The 25,063-nt window shown below is 58.4% G+C and overlaps 1 protein-coding gene across 3 annotated transcripts in view; it reads right to left on the bottom strand.

The window, feature by feature from the left end:
- The window catches only part of ADGRG1 (adhesion G protein-coupled receptor G1), a 39,910-nt gene extending 17,284 nt beyond the window's left edge, over positions 1 to 22,626 (bottom strand). Inside the window, exon 1 of one of the 3 annotated variants that reach the window (XM_059905523.1) lies at positions 22,265 to 22,626. The gene's annotated coding sequence lies outside the window, so the exon portion shown is untranslated. Of the gene's footprint in view, positions 1 to 14,829; positions 15,179 to 15,221; positions 15,308 to 22,264 lie in introns of those variants that run through there. The other 2 variants (XM_059905525.1, XM_059905524.1) reach the window with 2 other exon arrangements.
- Between the last annotated feature and the right edge of the window lie 2,437 nt (positions 22,627 to 25,063).

The raw sequence follows: 25,063 nt of genomic DNA, 5'->3' as shown, positions 1-25,063 counted from the left end.
CACCCTTAGTAGACTCTGGAGCCAGACTGTCTGGGTTCAAATCCCAGTCCCCCTACTCAATAGCTGTGTGTCCTTGGGCTAGTTACTCACCCTCTCTGGGCCTCACTCTCATCATCTGTAGATAGGAATAAAAATTGAGACTACTGCAAGGGTCGTTGTGAGAATTAAATGACTTGATACCTGTAGAGGACTTAGAGCAGGGCCATGCACACGGCAGGCGCCATAGGTGTCAGCTAGATATCTCTGTATCCTTCCTGACCAGCTCATGCCTGCCCCTCACTCAACCCCTGGGCCTGTCACAGGTTCCTACTCCTACACCTTCCCTCCCACCCTCCATGTAACCCCCTCGGGGCCCCCACAGCCAGCTCAACTTCCAAAGCACCTTGATGGGAAATTCTTAGAGCATGAAATTTCCTTTCCGGGAAGACTGAAACCCCACCCAGAAAACTTCCCTCCTCACAGCCCAGAACTGAGTCTGTCCCCAGAAGCCTCTAAGGGACAGAAGGGCTGAACTGGGGCACCATCTACGTTATCATGAAATCCTCAGAGCCACCCTGTAAGGCTGGTCCTACTGTTTTGCCATTTTACAGATCAGGAAACTGAGACTAGGGAAGGGCCATCTGTTCCAAGATCTCCACCAGTGGAGCCAAGACACAGACCTCAGTCTCGCCCTAGAGAACTCCTTGCAGAGCTGGCACTGTCAGTTTCTACAGATGCATGCCCCCCTGGCTTTGGGAGACCCCCAAAGAAAAGGAGAGAAAAATGGTGGGGCGGGGGTCAGCCAAGACCACAGGCAGTGCAGACAACTCCAGCCTGGGAGAGAGGATTTGGGGGGCTGAGCCCCCTAGTGATGCTCCCATCCCCCAGCTCCCCTTCTGGAGCAGCTGCCCTTGACCTCAGGCCTTCCGTAAACACAGAGAACAAAACAGTCTGGCCCAGCTTGACACAATGGGGGCCACCATCACAGAGTCCCCAAGGATCCAGGCAGAGCAGAGGGGGCCAGGGCTCCTTTAAGCCAAGACTCCCGGCTGCCCATCCCCAGGTCTGGCTGGGCCGGGGAGGAAGGGCCCCGGCTCCAGCGCAGGCCCAGCCCTGCCCATCCTCGTGGTGGGGGAGAGGGCAACAGGCAGGGGATCCGTGGCTCACTTTCTCCCGCCGGGGCCTGAGTCACTTCCTCTGCCATCCGTGTAGAGACGCGAGTCACCGCTGGCCCAGTCCAGGCTCCTGGAAAACCCATTTCCTCGGAGGATGGAGGTGGAAGTTGAGTGGACAGGACCTGGGCAGCTCTGGGGTTAACCCTTCCTGGGCAGGCACCTCCCCAGGAAGATGACCTGGACCTGGGCCCCCATACCTTTCCTTCTCCTGCCCGTAACATACACTGTGGACCACAAACTTATCCACCCCCCGGCCAGCCTGTCTCTTTGCCTGCAATGCCTTCCCTAACTCCATGACCCAACTCATCTTTTGAAACTCAGTGAAGACACGCCCTCCCCATGAAGCTTTGCCTAAGTGCCCATCTGCCATCAGAATTAACTTCTGTGTTCTTGGTAGGGCGCAGGGAAGGGGGCCGACCATGACCTACACTCAACCCTATGTGCCCCCCTTTGCCATGAGGAGTTAACATCAGAGGTGCCCAAACCCACCCACGGGTCAGAACCACCCGAGGAAGTTCACTAAAATGCAGACTCACAGGCCCCTGCACACTGAGGGGCAGATGCTACAGGTCTGGGGTGGGGCTCGGGAGTCTGGCTTTAACAGGTGTCCTGTTGATTGACACTCTGCGGGTTTAGAGCCACTGGCTTACAAGGCTGGGGTAACACCAGTAGCCCTGTTTAACAGAGTCAGAGGCGGGTAGGGCCCAGTCCCAGATCACTCAGATGGTAAAAGGCTGGCCCTGGACAGGGTCCAGGGCAGCTTGCCTCCCTGCAGTGCCTCTTCTCAACCTCACTGGTGGTGAGGATGAATCACCACCCTGGCTGGTTCACCCAGCGTTTAGCAGGGTGCCAGAAACCTGGAAGGGGCCTCCCAAAGCACAGCTGGGAGCAGGAGGGCGTGGGGCGGGGAAGGAGCCCCTGCCTGAGTGGGTCTTCAGGTGTGAGCCTGGTCTTGCCCTCCTCGGGGGGGAGGGACAGTAGAGAGAGGACCCAGCTCAGCTTTCCAGCTCCAGCCCCCAACCTCAACTGCTCTCCAGTGGGCGGAGGGGAAGAGGGGGCAAAACAGAGCTGCCGGCTATGCCCCTCCCCCGAGCCCTGGGCAGAGGGCCTTAGGAAAGAAGGATTTGGCCAAGAGAGGGGTTGGCGAGCGTGAAGTCCTTGAGGGTAGAAGCACGCACATGAGTGTGGATGTAGGTGTGCATGCACGTGTGCGTGTGTGTACCACATGTGTGGGAGAGTGAGGAGGAACGTTAGGGGAGAGCGGAGGCTCTATAGCAGGTGTTTCCTCCACAGGAGCGCTGTCGGGGGTGGAGAGGACCCTCCACCAGCCGTTTCCAAACTCTTTTGTAAATGTCAATCTGACTTAGAAACACCACGTACCCAACAAACAAAGGAGGTGCCCCCATCAGACCCGGTGGGCCCCCGGACCATGCCTCCCTCCCAGCCCAGCCGCCAGCCTCTCAGCAGTGCCCGTGGCTCCTGGGAGCACAGATGGCGCACACGGAGCCCATCTCCCCTCCCTCTCTTCCTGCTCCGCAGGCCGGGTGACTGAGGCCCCAGCTAGGTGACCACACAGGACTCCCCGCAGGAAGGGTGTTCTGGCCTGGCTGGGGAAAACACAGTGACCTCAGGTTTCAGGAATTTTTCTACAATAAAAGAGAATAAAGATTAAGCTAGCTGCCTGCCCGCAGGGGCTGGCGGATGCCAAGACCTTGCCTGCTCACTGCCGGGATGGGTCCCACATTCTTGCACCAGACCCGCCGGAGGGCTGCCCCGCCCGCGGAGGGCCCAACACCCCACGGCTTCTGCTGCAGCCAAGTCCCTGGGCCATGGCTCCCTCTGCGTGCCCAGACAGGCCCTGGCCCTGCGGGGAGACCGGGGAAGGGGAGGAGCGGGGCGCCTGCCCAGGTGAAAGGACGCTGGGTTCTCCCAGAAAGCCAGCTATCCAGAGCCACCCATCTGGTGGCCTGCTTTATCTGGAACTGGAGTGTTTGCTTAAGAGGCCTCAGAGAGGCCAACCTACAGTCACCAGAGATGAGCCTGGGCTTGAGCGTTCCCACCTCCAAAGCTGTGCACACACCAGTCCTCCCTGGGATGCCAGCCTTGTGACACGTCTGTAAAGGTCCCCATACCCTGGGCCTCAGGCCTCCACATCCTCACCCGACTGCCCCCCACACTCCAGCCACGCAATGCCTGGCAGAACACCAGGCGGTGAGTGGGAATAAACAGAGGTCTGTCTGGTACAGTGAAGGGCCCGGAATCCAAGAAGAAGAGTGAGGGGGATGACCGTTCCCATCCAGCAAGCGCTCTCATTGCGCCCGGCACCGTGCAAAGCGCTCTTCCCAAATGATCGTGCAATCCTCACCTTACCTCTGCGAAACAAATGCTATTATTGCCCCCACGGTAAAGACAAGGAAACGAAAGTCCAAAGAGGCTAAGTGATATCCAAGATCACAGAGCAAGTAGTAGCCAAGCCAGGATTCAAACTCCAGTCTACCAAATCTCACAGCCCGTTCTTTTAGCCATTGTGGTCTCCGGAGTCCCTTCCTTCCCTTCTCTGGGGCTATCTCCCTGATTTTACCATGAGGTAACTTTGCCAAGCATTTCCTAAGAAGCTCTAGTTCCCAAGTTAGAGAAATACTGCAGGCCCTACTTGGTCTTGTGAATTAACACGTCAAAGGCTCTGATAAGTCCTGCAGAAAGAAAATCCACAGAGCTTGGTCAGGCTTAGTTTCCCAGCCCAATGTGATGGTGCATCCTCTCTCGCAGGACACCTGTTACCAACATGAAAAAAAGAGCTCTCAGAAATCTTGACATCACATAGAAAAGAAGCCTGTCAGCATCCCCGCTCCCAGCCTCCAGTCCCCTCCCCTCCGAGCTGTCCCAGAGGCCATTAACTAGCATGAGATGGGCTGCAGGAGCCATTTAGGCTGCGATGTTCCCGAGGGCAACTCATCACCATCTTTGACACTTCCAGGTGAGAGGTCCTGGGGGAGCCTGGGTTATATTCAGCCCCATCCCACCTCCCTTTGGCCGGAAGCACCAGCTCTTGGGGAAAGGGGCACTACCATCCCTGTTTCCAGATTGGCTATTCCATTAAAGTCAGCCACAGTCACCTCAAGCAGCTGAGACATTTAGAATGTTGGGACAAAGGGAGGGAGGGAGGGGGAGAGAGAAAAAGAAAGAGAGAGAAAGAGGTGATGAGGATGCAAGAGCTTTTAGGAGCTGAGAATCAAAGCCTTTCAGAATCTGAGTGTGGATGGAAAAGACCTAGAACCTCAGGGAAGAGGAGGGATTAGGAAGGGTCCCAGGTCTGGCCCAGTCTGGAGTGGGGCTCAGGCAGCAGGACTTCTCACGAGCAGTCCCGGCACAGTGGCGCCGGCCCTGCCCAGCTCCACGCCCCTGGGGCAGCCTGCAGCCCACAGCCAAGTCTCCCCACAGCCCTCCCCAAGAGGAGCAGCTGAGGCTGGACCCCAGGACCCCAGGGCACTCACCAGTCAGCACCTGCCCAGGGAATGCAGACTCCCAGAGCAGGGGTAGCATAGGGTCCAGGACCAGCTCCGCAGCTAACTGGCCCTGAGACCTCTGGAGCAGCTTGTCCCCTCCCTGGGCCTCAGCTTCTTCCTCTGTCGAGGAGGTGACTATGGTCCCTGTCCCCTGTCTGTCTTCTCCACAGCCCAGGGCCTCAGGATGCTTCCAGGGAAGGGCAGGGCTTACCTCCCAGCTGCCAGCAAGGGGAAAAGAAGATGCTGGCCATCTCCTCTCCTGGCCAGCCTGTCTTCCCTCTCAAACCACAGACGGACCTCAGCTGTATGGCTGCAGTTCCCCTTCCGCATCTATATTCCCGACCTGCCCAAGGCCAGGCTTACAAGGTCAGCCCAGTCACCTCCCTGCTCATTTTGAGGGGGCTGCAGTTCGACTCCCCCGGGCCTGGCAGAATGCCCGCCTTTGGAGCATAGGACCCTTAGCGTTCCCAAGGTCAGCCGCCAGCCCTCCCTTTATTTGTCTTCTCTTCTGGGTCCCAGATCCCTGGCTGAGGGGTGGACAGGACACACAGCCAGGTGTCCTCCCCCACGAGGGCAGTGTGCCTGGGCGAGGCTGAGGTTCCAGCTCCCTCCGGGAAAGGTCGGCGGAGGCACAGACCAGGATCCCATCCCAGCCCTCTGAGCACACATCGCTGCCTCACCGGGTCCTCCACTGCTGTGTGCACACGCCCACAGACAGGGCGCTCACCACCTCCAGCCACAAAGCTAGCATTAATGAAGCTCTCTGAAAATGCAAGACTTGATTCTAAGCTCTCTACACAAACGAACACATTTAATCCTTCCCCAAATCTTATGAGACGAGTACCGTTATGCCCACTTAACAAATAAGGAAACAGAGGCCCTAGAAGATCAAGTTACCTGCCGGAGATCACACAGCTCGCGGTGCAGCCTCAGGGCCTGGCTCCAGAACCCATGCTCTTGATTTTGCAGCCCGTTTCCCCTTGACATTACCTGACTGTTAGAAAGGGCTTCTCTTTAAAATTCGTAGTAAAAGATGCTTCCAAAAATGTGTTTCCTCGAGATTAGCTGAACACTTTCCTCTGAGGACCCTGGACCTGGAGCTCTGTCAGGACCCTATCCCAGCCCCACTCCTACACTCTCAGCCACCTGCAGGCCCTGGACCTCCCCTCCCAGCATCCTCAGAGGCTTGTCTTTGACGATGGGGGTACAGCCCGGAGACTGAAATTGAATTTTAGCTGGAGTGTGGCGGAGGGAAGGGGTGTGGGGTGTGAGTCCCTTACCCCCAACCACTTCCTCGTCGTTCTGATCTGCCGTCTGCTTCACTGACCAGGTCCGCCTCAGAGTAGCATCTCTGACTCTCCCAGGGTCCCTAGTGTCACCCCAGCCCCAACCCCACCTTACCCATCCGCTAAGTTCTCAGTGTTGGGAAGAAGGGAGGGGAGGAAGGGGGATGGAGGGGAAATGGAGGGGAGAGGAGGAGGGAAAAGATGATGATACAGGGGAAGAGAGATGGAGGGGGAGGGGGGTGAACAAGGGAAAGGGGAGAGGGGATAAGAAGTGGGGATTTGGGGAGGAGAGGGGAGCAGGAGCAGGAATGAGAGCAATGGCGGGAGGAGGGGAAGAATCATACCTGGATTCCTCCTTCGTGTCATCAAGTGGATTATAAATACGTAAAGAGCATGAATGAGTGGGCCAAGGGCTCGCCTTGTTTGCAGGATGCAGCTCGCTGGGGTGGTGGGACAGTTTCTCCCCAGTTCAAGAGGCCAGAGGGGCACTTTGAAGCTGAGCCTCCCCAGCCTCGGTCCCCGCCCCCCTCACCAGAGCCTCAAACAAAGCGGGCAGCCTGGGAAGACGGGCTGCAAGTCCCAGCCGCCAACCCGGGAAAAGGGGCGCAGGTGACAGCAGCCCCTGGCAACCGTTGCCCTGGCAACCGTTGGCAGCTGCAGGGACTACGTCACTGCCCAGCTCCAACCCAGCACAGCGCAGGCCCTGATTTGTCCTGTGCCCAACTCCCCTTACTTGGATGCTGGCCAGGTAGGGAGCTGGCAGGAAGAAAGGCAGAGTTTAGGACACCAGATTATGGGGTACACTGGGGGACACCTGCCTAAGTTTGTCAATATTGACTTTAAAACCAAATCTTTTTAGAACACTAGTGGGGGCTACCCCTGTGATGAAAAATGCCTACTATCAGCTACATTTGCCCCTGAAGGCTGCCAGCTTGTGGCCTTGGCCTTGACCCACACTAGACACCCGTCTAATCTCCACCACTGGCTGCCATGAGCACGGAATGTGCACAATACTTCCCTGGAAGCATCTTAGGGGAGTACCTCCTCCAGGAAGCCTTCCCAGATTGCCACAATCCACCAGGAATCTTCCTTCTGAGTTAGCCCTGGGTCTGGGGGTTCCCCCTGGCTTTCCTCCAGAGCTCCCTGGGGGCCAAGAGTGGGTCCTTTCTGTACCCCAGAGTGAGTACCTGTCTGGGGAGGGAGGAGAACAGAGGCAAAGCTTCTGAAACCCTGCCTATGTGCCAGGCACTACACTGAGCATTTTGGAGATCCATTTCCACCACTCTGCGAGGTTAGCCCTGTTGAACCCATCTTACAGATGCGGAGAGAGAGGCTCAGGGGCATGATGTGACTCGCTCAAGACCACCCAGCTGGTAAGAGCGGTGTATGGAATTCAACTCATGATCTCCTCTGAGACATGAAGACATCAAGACCCAATATCCATCTGATGCTTGACTAATCCCACCTCACGTTCAGTGCACATCCAAACTTTATTTGATCACCTCCAGTGACAGGGAGCTCACCTCATCTGAAGAGGACACATCCCTTTGATCTCTAAAAAGCCTTTCGTAGCCACTGAGTCAAAGGGAAAAGGACATCAAAGCCATGGGGTGGCCCCTGTGTGCCACACAGGGCCCAGAAGAGAACCAGGGCCGTGGGCGCCCACACTGAGGCCTTCAGCTCCAGACCAGCAGCAGATCAGGAGGTAGGGTGGGGCTGCTCAGGGGACCAGGGTCTTCAGAGCACTTCCCCAGAATAAGCAGGAATCCCCTTGGCAATCACACTCCAAGGGGCTCTGGGATGGTTTCTGGCCGAGGCCATGGGAAAAGCAGCAGGGGCTGGGGTCCTTGGGCTGGTGTGCCCGTGCACCAACATCATGTCCTCCCCCACCGATGGACCAGAGCCAGGAGGCGGCTATTGTCTCGCTGCCGGCCCAGAGCTGTGTCCTATTCAGGCACTATTTTTGGCCCCCAGAGGAAGAGGAAAAGAAAGCAAAGAAAGGAGTTCCTGTTCTCAGTGGAACCTTTGCCTGGAAAGGATTCCAGGGCCTGCTGGGCCAGAGAAGGCAGTCACTGTTGGATCAAAAGATCCTGCACTTAAAAGGAGCTGGCAGGGGGCTGTGGTTCAGGGAAGCCAGAGGGAGGGCACAGATGGGGCACCCCTGGCCTTGTACACACACTTGGCACTCACTAACTGCAGCGACACGCAGAGAAACAGAGGCACGGGATCCCCGGTTCCACCCATAGTCACTAAGCACTTGTAATAACAATAATTTTTAAAACCTACAATGACGCAGAGCTGTCCAGAACCAAGTCTCTGCCAGAGAGATTGACTATCCTCACCTAACACCCACAACGCTCCTGACCAGCGTGGAGGTCGGGGCCAAAATGATAAGCCTCATAAATCAGATAACTGACGCTCAGGGAGCAGCACGACTGCCAAAAAACAAGCTAGCGACCCCCCTCCACTCCCTCCACCTTACGCCACCCCACGTCTTCCTTGCTTTCATCAACTCCAGCACACGAGCCTTCTTTCTATCCTCAGACACACCTCAGGGCCTTTGCACATGCTTTCTGTTCAACGTAGCACGTTCTTTCGGGGTTCTTTCCCTGATTGGTTCCTTCTCAGGTCTTAGTTCAAATGTCCCCTCTCCTAAGAAGCTTTCCATGTCCACCCAACCAAAATTATCCTCCCCATTCATCACTCTCTTCCATGTCACCTTATCTTATAAACTTTATAGCACTTCACACTGTCTGAAATGACCCTGCAATGTGCTTGCTATCCATTTCTCCATGTTTGCTCTGTCTCATCCATCTTGCTCATCACTCATATCTCCAGTACCTAGTACCACAGTGCCTGGTCCACGGTAGATGCTCAATGACAACTAGTTAATAAATGAATGAGTGAATGAGACAGAGCTGGTACTCTGACTAGGCCAGGCCGGCTCCGAGCCTCTTCCCGATCGGAGCCAGTTCCTGACGCTCAGGGCAGGGAGATTCCAGCACTGAGCTGTCCCCACGCCCCAGCCTCTGACTGGATTAGGGGCATATACACCCTTGCCAGGTGCTTGGCCAGAGAGGAGCTCCCAAGACTGTGCACAGCCTAAGAGCCAGGCCAGGACCCGAAACTTCACGTCCCATACAGAGCCACCTGGTAAAGGCTCTTAAGAAGTCCTGCAGTGCAGAAGCCTGGGCACACAAGGCTTTCCTAAACCAATGGGACCACAGACATACTTTCGCAGGTGCTGGATTATTTGAGGTCTGAGATCCCATCTGAATCTGTGATCAAAATTTGCATTTTCTCTCTACATGAAGGCAAAGTAACCACCGCCATGCCCCTCAACCACCTGCTCCTGGGGCCCAGGGCTAGAGGGGGCACAGGCATGGGATTTGCTGATGAAGGTGGGTCACATTCCCACTGCTGCAAATGCCAAAGCTTCTGTCTGGACTCCCCGTGGGCTCCCCAAGGTGGAGCAAGGAGGGGAAATGGCACGTGCCTGTGGCCAGGGAGGATCCTGGGGTCTAGGCACCTGGGGGCAGGTGTATCCCAAGAACCAGCCTGCAGAGATTCATGAGGGAGCTGGGGCAGTGACGGGAACCACACAGGAGCACGAACCACACGATGTGCACCTGGCCTCCTGCAATGCACACAGCCACTCTGTGAGGGGTGGGCATTATTAAGCCCATTTTACAACTGGGAAAACTGAGGCTCAGAGAGAAGCCACTCTCCCAGGTAGCTTCTCCCTGGTGGGATCACACAGCTGGTAAAACTGGACCCACATCCAGCTCTGTGTACTCCTTTGCCTATGCTGCCCCCATTGTCCCGCATGGCACCCCATCTGCAGTGCTGGAATCTGCATGACATGGAGAGGAGGTGACAACCTCTCTAGGGAATGACATGAGGCCCAAGAGGATGCGCCATGGGTCCAAGGCATCGCAGCCCAGGAACCAGACCCTCATCCCTAGGCTCATGGTGTCTGCAAGCATCCTCATCCTACCTGGACAACAGTTACTACATCTCCCAACTCTGGTTCCCCAAGCCCAGGTTGGGGGAGCAGAGGCCAGACTCCTGGGTGTGCTGACACCCGGTGCAGGGTCTCCTTGAGGAGACACTGGCTGTCCTTTCCAGTACAAATGGAGATGTGTGCTGCACCAGGGCCCGGCCCAGGTATTGGGACCTGCACATTCTTGGCTGCCAGCCAAGGAGCCGGAGAATAGACTCTGCCCATCTGGTCTGGGGTGTGTGCATAGCCCCATGAGAGTGCACCAGGCATGGTCATGGACAAAGGATAAGTACAGCTTTGAGGAAATCGCACGAGGATTCCTTCCGGCCCTGCCCACTGCCCGCAGCTCTCGCCAGGCGATGTCACATGCAGGTGTGTGGGAGAGGGAAGTGCCACGACGAGGTCAGGCACACACCTACCAGGCGCAGGCCTATTGGATGAGGGCGAGCAAGGGGCAGCATCGGCTCCCTGATAATTTGGGAGGTGAGCATCCCCCTTCCCAACTCCTCCATCACACCCTCCTGCCTCATGCCTTCCGCTCTAACCACCGGCCTTTCAGGGCACTGGAGCGGGACTGGAGCCTGGACAGAGAGGCCCCCACCCCCAGGCCATCTTCCTCTAATGCAGAGGGCTGTTCCCTGGTGCCTGGAAGCCCTGCCAGCTCCTCCAGGGCTCAGCTTTTATCTCGGCCTGCCTGGAATTGCCAAGTGCACCACAAACCGCCTGAGCCTGAGCCAGCGCCAGCCCAACTCCCACCACCCTGGCCTCTCCACCAAAGCACAAGTCAGGCTGCAGGTGGGGGTGGCAGAGTCCTGCTGATGCCCAGGTGGCTCCAGTTCTCTTAGGGCGGGGAGGCAGGAAGAAGTGCCCCCAAGTTATTACACATTATCTCTGGGCCTCAGTGCACCCATTTGCCCAAGGGGGAGATCATAATAGTAAAGGCTAACATATGGGCCACGTGCTGTTGTAAACACTTTACTGCATTAACACCTTGATGCTCAAAACAGCCCCCTGAAGTAGACACTATTTTATCCACTTTTTCCAGATGAGGAAAATGAGGCAGATGCCCAAGTTCACACAACCCGAGAGGAACAAAATTCTCCCCAGACAAGCAGCCTTGCTATCCCTGTGGGTCCTGTTGCCCCAGAAGAGCATGGGCTTAGCAGCAGCAGGGATGGGGTTCAAGACAAGGGCACATGTCCTTGGGCCCCCAGCACAGACTCTGGCCTGGCAGAGGAGCCCCCTCGCCAATGAGGGGGGCAGGAGAGCACAGTGAAAAGAGCCCAGACTCTGGAGATAAGAGGTCACTCCTGGGTAAGCCTCCTGTGCCTCAGTGTCCTCATCTCTAAAATGGGCACATCAGGAGCTTGTGCCTGGCAGGAATAAATGTGTGTGCAGGGGCTTCCCTGGCGGTCCAGTAGTTACGACTCCATGTTTCCAATGCAGGGGGCCTGGGTTCGATCCCTGGTCAGGGAACCAAGGCCCCACAGGTCACATGGCATGGCCAAAAACAAAACAAAACAAAACAAAAAAACAAAAACATGTGTGCAAAGCGCTGAGCCTAGGGCCCAGCAGAGTCTGAGGACAGGGAGGGTCCAGGACTGTTCTAGCCCAGCCGAGCCACCAGGGAACCAGGGAGAGCTGGGGGCTTGAGGGGCCTGCAGGGGGTGTCTCAACCCACTGGTGCCAGCGCAGGCACCGGGCAGGGATCAGAAAATGTATGTTCCAAGCTCTCCCCTTCAGCAGCCCTGTCCTGACTCCCAAATCTGCAGGGTTCCCCATGGGTCTCAAGGAACTCCTGATGGGGCGTGAGGACCAGACTGGTGGAGGGCAAGCCTGGGAGGCTGGGGCCCAGACAGGACCCCACCCCACCCCGTTTGAGAGGTCCCTCTGTGCCAGCCCCGCCCTGCCCCCACTTGCCATCTGCCTGGTCCCTGGGGTCCTGGTCCCCCCAGCTGCTGCGTTTGCTCACGTGATGCCCCATCTGCTGTGAGTCAGAAGACAGATCCACAGGGCCACCCCGGGTCGGGGCTGGGGGTGCTGAGCCCGCTCTGGTTCTGGGTGGGCTGGCAGCACTGAGGTTTGGGCTGTGTTGTCACATTTCCCCCACCACCCTCACCAGCCCTGCCCCCGACCCTTAACTGCATCCCTGAAAGGGGCGCAGTCCACCACCCATCACCCACACGCAGCTCTTGCGGAGGATGAAGTGACTTGGGGCCCGGCTCAGCTAGAGCACAGTCCATGTGGCCCCCTTCATGGCTGTCCCTGCCCTGCCCCTCCCAAATTTGTCATGCCGGGCCCCGCTGGGAAGGCCACCCCCACTACACACAGACCCGGCCACAGCTCCGCCGCCTCTTTTACCTGCCCTTCTCCTGGGCTGGGCGACCACCTCCCCTCTCTGTCCCCACAGCCATGAAGCTGCCCTCCAAGTAGAAGCCCCGGGCCTGGGGCAACCAGGTCAGCCCTGCATCACAACAATGCCCTCCTTATCCAGCTGGGCTGGCACCCTGGGCACCCAGACCCCACCTGGCACCCACCTGGCCTGGCTGCAGTACCGCCCAAGTCTTCCCGCCATCCCTTCCCCTGAGAGCAGATTGGGACCTGCCAGCCTGGCACTCCAGGTCCCCAAAATGACCCATGCCAGGTCTGCAGTGCCATCGCCTGCTCCACTCCCCCCAGTTCTCATCATTCCCAAACCTTTTCCCATGCAGTTTCCTCTGCCAGGAACGCCGCCCCCCTCTTCCCTCCAATCCCCATACGTGTACATCAAACCCTCCTCCCCCTCCCCACCAGCATCCAAGGCCAGACTCTGTGCCCTCTGCAGAGCCTCCGGGTCCTCCCAGGTCAGGAAGTTCTCTCCTCCTCCACCAGCAAGCTTATCTGACTCGTCAGCCTCAGATCCTGCCTTGTTTGTTTGTGTTCCTGGCAAGATGAGGGTGTCCCAGCCAGGCTGACCAGGTCCTGCCCAGTGGCCCAGGGCACCAAAGCCAGCACAACAGTGCAGCCTGCCTAGCTCAGCCTCCGCCTCCCACACCACACTTGGAGAGGTGTCCTTCACAACCCTGGCGCTCTCGGAGCCAAGACCGGGACCAAGGGAGGCTGGGCAGCTATTAACCCACCCCACATGCCGACTTAGCAACTGGGCAAACTGAGGCCCAGAGAGAGAGGCAAGGCAAGGCGGCCACGGTGACGCTATGACCAAGGTGGGGCTGCGTCTCAGGTCTCTAGAGTCCCTGCAGTAAAGGGGCTCAGATCTGGTCCCAAGAGCTAGTCCTGCCCTGGATATTGGCAGGGAAGACCTCACGGGACCCCTGGCCTGGGCTCTGGGGAACCAACTCAGCAGCTGGTGGCTCTCAGTGACCCGAGACGCTTCTCCCCACTCAGCCTCCAATCGAGAGGAATCAACCCTCTGCCCTCAGGGTGTCTGCAGCAAGGGGGCAGGGGCTTGGCTCTGGACCACCCATACCCCATTTGTCTCATTCGCTGCTGTGTCCCTCCTCCCTAGAACAGTACCAGGCACACAGTAGGTGCTCAATAATTGTTTATATGAATAACTTCTGGGACTTCCCTGGTAGCACAGTGGTTAAGAATCCGCCTGCCAATGCAGGGGACACGGGTTCAATCCCTGGTCCGGGAAGATCCCACATGCTGCGGAGCAACTAAGCCCGCAAGCCACAACTACTGAGCCCACGTGCCACAACTACTGAAGCCCGCGCACCTAGAGCCCGTGCTCCGCAACAAGAGAAGCCACTGCAATGAGAAGCCCGCGCACCACAACGAAGAGTAGCCCCCGCTCGCCACAACTAGAGAAAGCCCGTGCACAGCAACGAAGACCCAACGCAGCCAAAAATAAGTAAATAAAATAAATAAATTTATTTAAAAAAAATAATAACTTCTTGGGCCCTCTAGAGCCACAAAGGCTATTCCTCCCCACCCCACCTAGCCCAGGCCAGAGCTGCTCCAGGTAGGATGGGAGCGGGGCAGGTGGGCAGGTGAGAGGGTCCTGCCTTAACTCACGCCCCCCCCCACTGCCTCAGTAAAATGAACACCAGCCCCTTCCCATGGGGCCATGAGAGACCCCCAACTTGTTACCACAGGAAGGAGGCTGGTTGGGGAGGCGGGGAGGAGAGGAACCAGCAGTTCCCAGGTGGGGAAACCCTATCAGCACCAGGCAGACGGGGGCCTGGGGTCTGGCGGTTAGCAAGTAGGGAGCGCTCCAGCCCTCAGCCGCTGCTTCCCCATCTACTGCTGCTGGTTTCCTGGACGTTCTCTCTCATCCCAGGTCCCCCATGTTCAGACTCCACTGCCAGGACCATCTCCTCCTAAAGGTGGCCTGGGCCATGAAGGGCCAGACTGCCCCTGTTTCACTGCGGGGCCCCAGACGCAGCACCCGGGCAGCTGAAGGCAAGGCTGCCCTCAAGTGCCCATGCCCAGCCCCCTGCAGCATCCTTTCCTCCCCGAGGCTGGAGGCTGGCTTTCCATCCCCAGACTTGTTCTGTGACCTTAGGTAAGCCCCCTGTCCTCTCACAACCTCGGTTCTCCCATCTGTACAGTGGGGGCAGGAGAGCACAGTATCTCACCACCCACAGAGCAGACCCAGCTTGCAGGTCCCAGTGACTCTATCAGTTTGAGCCTCAGTTTCCCCAGCTAACAAATGGCTAGTGGCTCTGGGAGGTTCCATCCTCTCAGGCCCGTCCCCTTCCCAGGCGTCTCCCTGTCCATGCACCCCCAACTCTAGAGACCCCGCACAGCACTGCTCTTGTGGACTAGCTCCCACCCAGATACCAAGACTTCAGCGCCCCGGTCCACCGCCACCCCACCCTCTGCTGCACTCACTCCCATCCCTCCTCGCTCCTGCCGTCATGCCCTTGATCTGGTACCTGGTGACGGGTAGAAGGTCCTGCGTGAGGCCGGGCAGCTGAACCGCCTTTCAAGATCCCCCTCCGAGGCTTAACCTGCCAGCTGTGGTCCCGTTTCTGAGAGAGCCGGTGAGTGCGGCGGCTCCCAGCCCCTCTCCTGAGGCCGGGCAAGGCAGGCAGCCAGTGTGGAGCCCGGAGAAGCGCCGGGTTGTGTTTTTGGGTCGGGGGACACCCTCCTCTTGCCCCAACTGGGCTCCTCCCTCCTCCCAGCTCGGCTGGGGATGACGGGACCATACGTGAGTCACAGATTTCTCAGAGGGAGGCTGAGAGGGGGCAGGGCTGAGAGAGCCGAGGCGGGGACACTGGGGGATGCCCATGACTCAGCTCTGGGCAAGGGGGCACTTCAGCCTCACCCGCCCCCGATCCAGGCAGACAGGTGCCAGGCTTCATGGACGGATGCTGGTCGGAGATAAGTCTTCCTCCTCGCCCTCCATCTGTTACTTCCCCAGAGCTGTTCTCCACAGAGTTCCCGCCGAGAGGCCAGGGTTGCTATGGCAACAGGCCACCCCGATGCTGGCGGCCCCCCCCCCCAACCCCGCACCCAGGCCCGGCAACAACTGCCCTTTCCTGAAAGAAAGTCCAGCCTCCTTGGCAGCAGGCAGGAGCCGGCGCTGACCGGCAGGGCGGAAGGCACGCTGGGGAAGGGGGGTGTCAAGCAGCCTGGCATGCGGCCAGCCAGGCCACACACAACCCGCCACCTGACCTCGACTCCTCCCTGAGCCTCAGTTAGCACCCCCAGCAAAGGGATCCACCTCAGTGCTCCCCCAAGCACTCACAGTTTCAACACTCCAAGACTCAAGATCTGGATTCTGAGACCCCAGGGGCTTCTGGAAATGGCCTCCCAGCCCATCTGCTGGGCCAAAGGGGAAACTGAGGCCCAGGTGAGGAACCATTCCTGGTGGTTCCAAAAGCTCAAAGGGAGAAATTTGGAAATGGGCCGACGCCCCCATTCCCTTTCTGGTCACTGGCCTCTGTCAGCATTTCCCTCCCACTGCTAAGGTTCATGGCCACCCTGGGAGTCAGGAAGCTTCGGATGGCCCAGGGCGCCCCCCCCCCAACCCTCCGCGGAGTGAGGATCCCCGTCTCCCCTCATCATTCCAACGTGAACAGATGATTCCCAAGTCACAGATGCTGGAAGGATTTCACAACCTAATGAGGACAAGTGATGACAGCAACAATAACAAGAGTAATAATAATAATAATGATTACATTTACTGACCATTTACTACATTCCAGACTCTTCCCTGGCACTGTCGCCACGGTGCCACAGGAAAACGTGTTGCTCAGACCAGCGCCTGACACTTGATGAGCCCTCAGTCAATATTCATGGTGAATGTGGTGATGCAGAAGGAAGAGATATGAAGCCCAGAGAAGGGAATTAACTTGCCCAAGATCACACAGCTGGGAAGTGGCAGAGATGGGATGGGAGCCCAGGCGGTCTGGCTCCACAGCCAGCTGTCCTAACCACTCATGAATTTAGCCTCCCCAGGGGGACCAAGAAACAAGGGAGCAGAAAAAGGATGGGGTGGAAAGGATCCAGGAAAGGATGGGGAGTCCCTTACATGCATGTCTTTGGGCAAGTCACCACCTCTAAGGTTCAGTTTCCCCAAGGTCTGTTCTTCAGGGCTGGGCCAGCTGGTCACTGGGGCAGCCTCAGCTGTTCCCCAGGGTCCAGGCCAGCCAGACAGCAGTCACCCACCCATACACACACACACACACACATGCCACAGAGGGTGCTGGCCTCCAGGGCACAGATGGAGGGTCAGTGGCGCCACTTTGCGGTTGGCACGGGCTTGCTGAGCTGGATGTCCAAGCAAGGGATGCAGAAGCCTGGAGCCAGCTGCCACTCTGGCCACCCAGCAGAGGCCTATGAGGTGGCCCGGCCAGGGCAGGAGTTGCTTGCCAAGCTCTGCCTGCCCTCTCACCATCAGGCTGCTCAGAGACCTGCTGTGTGCTGGGCACTGTGCTAGGCTCCAGGGGGTGGGAGACAACCCTGCCTCACGTGGTGGTGACACCAGACAGTCAGTTATCGGCACCGTAGAGCCCCAGAGGGCTCTGAGAGTCAGAGGAGAGAAACCAAATAAGTTATTATTAATTACAACACCACCTCTTATTAGCATCGATACGTCCATGGGACTGATAACAGGGGCTGTGTCCATAGGGTTCACTGTGTAAGACCTCTGCTCTCCGTGGGTCCTTCTCACTGTATCCTCCCAACCCTGTAGGCTGGTCCCACTGGTATGTCAGAGACACAGCTGGTCTGTGGCTGGGCCTCCAGACCTGTGGGCTCTAACCAAGCACCTACCAGTTACCAGGCGCCTGCTAGGTTCATCACATTCATCGTCTCCTCTGCCTCTCATGACAGCTGCTATCCTGCTCCACGGAAGAGGAAGGAGGCCCAGAGTGGGCGAGGACCTTGCCCTCACCTTTCAGGGTCAGAGCCAGGGTTTGAACCAGGCTTGTCGGCCCTTGAGCCCCAGCTGGGTCTTGAAGAAGCGGTTTCAGTGAACAGAGACCAGCTGGAAGGACATTCTGGGTAGAGGGAACAGCATCAACAGAGGGGGAGAGGTGGGACATGGGAGACATCCTTGGAAGGAAGTAGGATCTAATTAGGTGGGTAAGGGCAGATGGGATTCTGAAAGCATGGAGTCTGCCTTTGATGGTATTTCGTCAAAGGTGCTGAGAAGCACTCAAAATGGTCCACAGACCTACAGCGTGACCAGAGAAGTTGTTAGAAATCCAGCATCTCAGGTGTGTCCCAGACCTGTTGAATCAGAATATGTATTTGAACAAGATCCCAGGTGCTTCCAGCATTTGTTTTTTGTTTTTTGCCACATCGCGTGGCATGTGGGATCTTAGTTCCCCAACCAGGGATCGAACCAGTGCCCCCTGCAGTGGAAGCACAGACCACTGGACTGCCAGGGAAGTCCCCCAGCATTTGTTAAAGCAGGAGAAACTTTGGTCTACTCTAGGGGCTGTACCAGCAATGATGGGATGGGATGTGGAGGGGAGGCCAGGGCCCAGCGGGGGCACTGGAGAAGATGGAGATGGGGGGGAGACTTTGGTCCAAGAAACCAGAAGCAGGGCTAGGACCTCTTCTCACATGTGAGAGGGGATAAGATATCAGAAACTGTCCTCAAGTATGTGGGGGCATGGGACGGGGTACACATCTGGGAGACAGGCACAGCGGAATGGGAGTACCCTTGTGACATATTGGGGAACCCTCCAAAAGGCAACTGGAAACACATCGTTAGGACTCAGGGGTGAAGGGCTGGGGTCCCCCAAGCCCAGGGAAGGTCATAAACATTACTGGCTGGTGATGGTGGCCAGAGATGGGGTGGAGAGTGCAGAAAGTTGCAGAAAGGCCTTCATTTGAAGGAATGGAGGAGAGGGGGTAATGCTACCACCTGGAGGTTGGTTCAGACTCTGGGCTCAGGCCAACGGGCTTCTCCTCCCGGGGGTGACTCAGGCAGCATCTCTCTAGCCATCCGCTGTCTCACTGTCAAGTGGGGATAATAACAGCACCACCAATAGTAAAAATGAGGCCACGTACGTAAAGCTCATGGCCTAGCCCTGGCACAAATTCATGCTCTGATGTATTGTGAGGGCTTTGCTGTTCAGAGCAGCCTGAGAAGGAGACAGAGATGGGGCTGCCAGGGAGGTGGGAGGACGTGTGTTCCCCAGGACAAGAGGGAGGACGGGACATCCGTGGTGGCCACTGTGACAGAGGCTTGGGCAAGTGGAAGGACACAGCAGGGCTTCTTCCTGGAGGCCTCACCCTTTTCCATCTCTAACTCTCCAGCCTAGGCAGCCTTGCAACCAGTGAAGAGCTGTGCCCACCTGCAGGAAGAGTCATGGGCAACCACTGCCTGTGTGTAGGTGGGTTTTCACTGGACAAGAGCTGTTCGAGTTCAGGCTTCTCCCCTTGCAAGCTGAGTGGCCTTGTAAAGCACTGAGCACCACGCCTGGCACACAGTAGGTGCTCGACAAATGTTGGCCAGTGTCATGATTATCATCAAGTCAACAAAAATGCCAAGGGCCCAGCACTCCACCATTGGCAAAGCCCTTTCATGGCCAGTGTCTCCTCTACAAACTGTGATGATTGTTCCCGCTTAACAGAGATGGAAACCGAGGCTCAGAGAGAGAACTTTCCCAAAGTCTCACAGCACATCAGCAGCAGAGCCAGGATTCGAACCCTTGTCTTGTGACCCAGACTACGTGCTTTGTGGCCAATGCTCCCAGCCACCTCCCGGTACATTCCCGTGGGAAAGCCTCCTGGCCGCAGGCGCGGGGGCAGCCGCAGTCCCATGATAACACCATCACAGCCATCCCAGGGCCCAGGGGGATGGCAATGCCCATGTGACTCAGCTGCCCTCACAAAGGGAACTGTGTGCCCAGTGCCTCAGGCCTGCCGCCCTTACCCACCACCCATCCCCCAGCTGCAGAAGGAGCAGGGAGCCTGACATATCCAAGACGCAGGGAGAACTAGAGGCACCTCAGCCAACGGCCCAAGTCTAATGGAGATTCAAGCCCAGGCTTGGGGTGCAGGAGGCTGGTGCCAGCCCGGGTGATGGAATGAAGGGCCAGGCAAGCAGAAGGGCAAAGACCGCCCAGGTCCCAGCCGGTTTTCTGAGGCCTTATTTGGAGCTCCAAGGACAGACTCAACCCCATTGGCTCTCTCGGGGGTGGAGCCCAGGCAGGTGCCCCCACCCACGTTTACCTGCATCAGGTTTCAAAAGCACTGGGGCTTGTGGTCTGGGCTCCTGTCCCCAGCACTGACCTCTCTCCACCCCTTCCCTCTGAAGGCTTCAGACTCAGAGCCCACGCACCACTGTTGAGCTCTTACTGTGTACCATGCAAGTGACTTGCATTTTCTCCCATGATCCTGCCCAGGAGGCCTTGCCCCTTTTGCTGAAGGAAGAGACAGGCTCAGAGTGGGAGGGTGCCCAACCCAAGGTCACACAGGATCTGACTTCAAGGCTTCCTTCCTCCCCCAATACCCTCTTCCTGGTTCCAGTGGCATCTTGACCACATGCCTACAAGAAGTGTCCTTGGACCTGCCCCAGACAGGCAGGCAGACAGACAGACATCCCCCAACCGCCACGGTCACCCTGTTCCTGCCCAGGAACATTATGCAGGGCCTTAGACAAAGTTCAGGTTGGCTGGGTCTCCAAGGGCCACCTCTGCTGACCTTTCCGGGAGGCGGGCATGGCTGGGTGCCCAGCTACCCAAGATAGAAGGTAGACAGGGCGGCCGCCTGGTCTTCCTAGGCATGACGGAATGTCTGACCTCAGCCCAGCCCCTCAAGTACACTTGGCAGGAAGGTTGAATCCAGCCAGAACAGGCCACACTCCTGCCTCCCAGCCTCCAGAAGCCCCTGATCCCAGGGCAAGGGCAGGCCCACCAACGACAGGCCACAGGCCCTCTCCACAACCCCACTCCCATGCCACCAGCCTGGACCACCCTTACTGCGGGAAGCAGGCACAGAGCCGGGTACCCAGAGGCCTGCGTTCCTCAGGTGAGACCCTAACCATCTGTAAACATCGGGCGCCCCTTTGCAGCCCAGGGGATTGGAGCCCGTGGGCTGGGTGGTGCTTCACCACTCGGTCACTGGAGCTAAAAGTGCAGCCCTTCCTTGGGGTGTGACATCTGGGAGAACCACTCTTCCCAAGGGGACCCCTGGGGCTCTGCTCAGAGGCAGGTTTGCCTGGGGGAGACCCGGCAACTGGGAGGCTCCAAACTGCCCCTCACCGCCCCGACCCCCCAGATTCCTCCCAGCATTGCCCCCAAAGTCCTCCAAACAGCACAGCCTGGGACCTGGCATCAAACTGCCCAGATCTGAGCTTCTGAGCCTCAGTGCCCAAGACTTGGGCCAGGTGGCTCTGGTCAGGGGTGAGGCACCGCCACGCACATGCCAAGGGAGGCAAATGAGGCCCAGAGAAGTTGAGCGACTACCCACCAGGTGGCACAGCAGTGGGCAAAGATGGCAGGTCTTGTTTTGTCTTGGGGTGAAAATGTGCCATCTCGCTTGAATGCCACAGGCTTCCCAGGGCCCAGGCTCTCGACTCTGACGTCCCCATGTGTCCCACTGCCACTCCCGCCCCCCCCTACCCACAAACACATTCATTGGCGCCCGCCACAGGAGACACACCTAGGAGTCATAAAGAGGGTGCCTCGGTGTCCTCACCTGGCAACCGGGGCGGCCATCACTTCTCTTTTGGTGAAATAACGAGTCGTGTGTACTTTGTGGAAAGGCCAGCCTCGCCCCCAGAGACACCCCCATCGCCTCTCAGAAGCACTGCTTCCCGCCTGTGCATCTGGCCCGGCAGCCAGGGAGCCCCCCGGGGGTCTCCCCATAAGTGCTGGGGCGCAGATGGCTCAGGAGGCGTAATGGGGCAAGGATGACAGACACTCATGAGCAGCGGAGGCCTAATCAGCAGAGGGAACACGGGGGCCCATTTTGCTACCGCAATGCCCCAGGGAGCCAGGTGGGTAGGGGCAGAGCTGGCCGGGCGCCAGGCCCCCCCCTCCCCCCCCACCCAGCCACCCACCTCTGTCTGCTGCCGTGTGCAGCCAGGAGCCTGGGTGTGTGGGGGCGGAGGTGCGGCTGGAAGGCTGCCGCTCCCGTCTTTGTTTTCAGACCTCTGCCCCCCGCCACCTCCGTCCAGGTAGATAAGGAACCAGCCCAGAGACCGCAGGCCTGGCTGAAGTTCCCACAGCGGGCACCGGCAGGGCCGGCCCTTTCCTCAGGATGGCTGCCCTCACCCTGGTGTGTCCTGGGCCGCCACCTAGGAGTCGCCTGGCCCGGGGCAGCAAGCGGCCATTTGGGGAACCGCTTGCCTTTCGCCTCCGGCCTCTGGCAGCCGAGGCCGGGAGGGCCGCGCTGCGGGCTGAGGGAGCTGCGGGGAGGCGGAGGGACCCCGTGCTGGCCAGAGGGGCAGGTACACCCCCAGGCCTGGGCCCTGTTCCCTCTCACCTGGGGAGGCCACCCTCCTGCTCCTTGTCAAAAGTCAAACGACCTGGGCCACCAGCTCCCAAACCGCTTTCCCGTGGGACCCCCGGTGGAAACAGGCTCTGGGCGCTGGGGGCGTGCGTCCCGCCTCCCCGTCCAAGCACCCAGGTCTGCAGCCTCCCCCTCAGCCCGCTCCCACCCTACCCCCTTCCCTGTGCCACGACGACCACCACGTCAGCACGGCCGGCCCACACTCAGAGCGCCAAGGGATGACCCCGCGACAGCCAGGGCCTCCACATCAGCGCGGAGCCTGAGCCCTTGCCGGCCTCACGCATGCCCTCAGGCGCGGAGCGAGACCTGGGGGTCGGCCAAGGTCAAGCGAGCCAGGCTGGGAGTCACACGCCCCCATCCTCTTCCTCCCCGGCCCGAACAGCAGCTTCTTACCTTCGGTCCCGGCAGGCCCCGGCCGGACTCTGCCTGTGCTGCCTGCCCCGCTTCCACCTCCCCCGGGGGCTCACAGGTACCTGAGCTCGTCTGGGCCGGCGGCCCCAGGTGTGGCTCCGCCTGCCCGTGTTGCCCGATTTCCGGTGGCCTCACAGCTCCCGCCTCCCTCTCTCATTCCTGCGTTTCCCTGCGGGAGCGGACCTGGCCCCTTGGGTGCTGCATGCCCCAAACCCTCACTCACCTCAGCCCTTAATGGGCTTTCGGCACCCCTACCCAGGGACCCCTGGGCTGCTGGCCCACCGTGGCCCCCGAAGGGCTCTGAGTGCCCCCCTCCCCAGGGCTGGTGGGCGTGGCTGTCCCCACTGCCATATGCTATACCAACTCTGCGAGCTCCCACCTGCCTCCTCTGAGCTCAGGCCCCACCTGAAGCCTGGGCCCAGACTCACCTTCCTGCAAGATAAACAAGCCAGCAACCAGCAGCTGCTTAGAGGCAGGAGGCGAGGGTGGGGCACGGGGGGGCGATGGGGACCGGAGGGCACGGTCCTTGCTGTCAGAATGTTGAGCTGACACAGACGAAGGGAGGGGGCAAGAATGGAAGCTTCTTCCTTGGCAGGGATTGGGGGCAGCTGCTCCAGGTATCCCGGGGTGCAGAGGGGAGTGGTCCAGGGAGGCTCTGCTTCATGCACGAGGTCCCCACGGAGTCTCTGAGCACACCCTTCCCAGCCTCCTCCTGGACCACTCGCCCCCCAGCCCTGCCTGCCCAGCCCCTGCATCACCCTTGAGGCCTCGCCCAAGACCAGTAGTTCTCCTGGGGAGCTTTTCAAAGTTCTCACCCCAGGTACCCATTCCCCCAGGTGGTTCTGATTCCCACCCCCACCACCAGTACCCATAGTATTAAGAACTGAGCCACCCGTTCTTCTAAGAAGCCATCCAAGCAGTTGTTGATTCATTTGGCAAAGCCTGTACCAGGAGCCACTGTGGGCCGGCCCCAGGCTAGGCACTGAGGTACATAATTGCAACCTTGAGAGCCTTCCCTCGCCTCCCCTGCCAACACACACCATGTCTCTCTCCCACAGTCCCCTGAGTTCCCCCTCACCTGGGGCCCATCCCCCAGTGTGAGAGTTATTTCTTTCCTAGCCTGTGTGGCCTGCCAGATCACCAAACCCACGCCCCAGCCCAGGGCCTGGTGTGGAGAAATTCTGGGTGACTGGTGGGTGAAGGAGAAAATGTGGGGAGAAGGAATGGATGATGGATGGACAGAAGGCTGGACAGGTGGATAGATTCAGCCATGCATTTAGAGAGTGCCTATTGAGGGCCTACTGCGTACCAGGCACTGTTCTAGGCACTGGGGACACAGCAGCGAACAAAACACAAAAATCCCTGCCCTCTTAGAGCTGCGGGAGACAGATAATAAATTAAATAAGGAAATAAATATGAAATATATCTAGTGGTAAGAACTATGGAGCAACAAAGCAAGGGAGGCAGAGAGAAGGATGGAGGAGAGAGGGTTGGTTTAGATTTTCTCAGAGAAGGTGACACTTGACACAGACTGAATGTGACAAGGGAGGTAGACTTTGCGATGTCTGGAGGGAGAGCATTCCAGGTAGCAGGAACAGCACGTGCAAAGGCCCTGTGGTAGGTGGCTGCTTGGTGTGTTTAAGGAAAAAAGAGGATCCGGGCATGGCTGAATGAAGGGGTCGAGGTAGAGAGGAGCCCAGGGAGATGAAGGAAGGATGGATGTACAGATGGACAAATGGGAACAAGTGTGGTGGATCTGGATCTGATGGAGTGTGGGAGAGCTCCAGCCCCCTGAGGGAGGGTTTGCCTCTTGGCCACAGCTCAGACTCATTCCTGGAGGCTAGCCCAGATCCCACTGCGGTTCCTTGTCCCCAGATCACCTCCCCACTTCACCTGGGGAAATTTCCAACTGCTGATACGGCCTCTGCTCTGCCCATGGGCATGGGTGCCTGCTCTGCTCAGCAGGAAGCTGTGCCCCTACCCCCAGGGCTGAGCACAGATGCAGGCACCAGGAGAGAAGTGGGGTGTCAGAGAGAAACGGGCCTTTAGGAAGAGGGCCTGACCCCTGAAACCCTGGAGTTTCCCCAGGGTCCTGAGAGCTGTACCCATGGCCCCAGAGATGACACCCACCCCGGTAAGGGCACCAAGGGAGTCCCACTGACTTCCTGTATACCCACTGGTGACTCCCCCACTCCTGACACCCACACTCCATCCCCCCACCCTATGCCACTCTGCCCCCAGGGCCCTGGCTAGTGATGTAATCACCAGGCTCTGTCAGGTGAGCAGGAGGGGCTGGGGCTGCAGCCCTGGACTGGGCCCTCATTCGCTGGGTGCACTTGGGGAGGTTGCTTAACCTCTGTGCCTCGGGCCATCTATGAAATGAAAACACATGCCTTCGCCCTTCTTGTCTTCCAGAGGCCAAGGGAGGAAAAGGGATAGATGGGTCAGGAAAGTGCCCTGTCAGAGCAGGTGTCTGAGGAGCATTTGTGGGGCTGAGGGCTTGGTCTCTAGGAGCCCCCATCCAGGACCTGTGGATTATCCTATCAACTCCTCGCTACACCCTATGAGGCAGGAGTCACTTTTTAATGTGAGTTTTACAGATAAAGGCGGGGTTGGGGTGGGGGGAGTGTTAAGTAACACATCTGAGGTCATAGCCAGGCAGTCTGATCCAGGACTGGTGCCCTTTATCTGACCCCGGGCGAGCCCAGCCTCCCTCTGCTCCCCCCACCCCCACTCAGAGGGGAGCCTCAGGACATGCGGACCCTTTCCTTGTAAGGGGGA

This window comes from Balaenoptera ricei, chromosome 19, assembly GCF_028023285.1.
Source record: "Balaenoptera ricei isolate mBalRic1 chromosome 19, mBalRic1.hap2, whole genome shotgun sequence".
Classification (NCBI taxonomy): domain Eukaryota; kingdom Metazoa; phylum Chordata; class Mammalia; order Artiodactyla; family Balaenopteridae; genus Balaenoptera; species Balaenoptera ricei.
The sequence above is the reverse complement of the archived record's forward strand: the minus strand, read 5'-3'. Positions and strand labels throughout refer to the sequence as shown.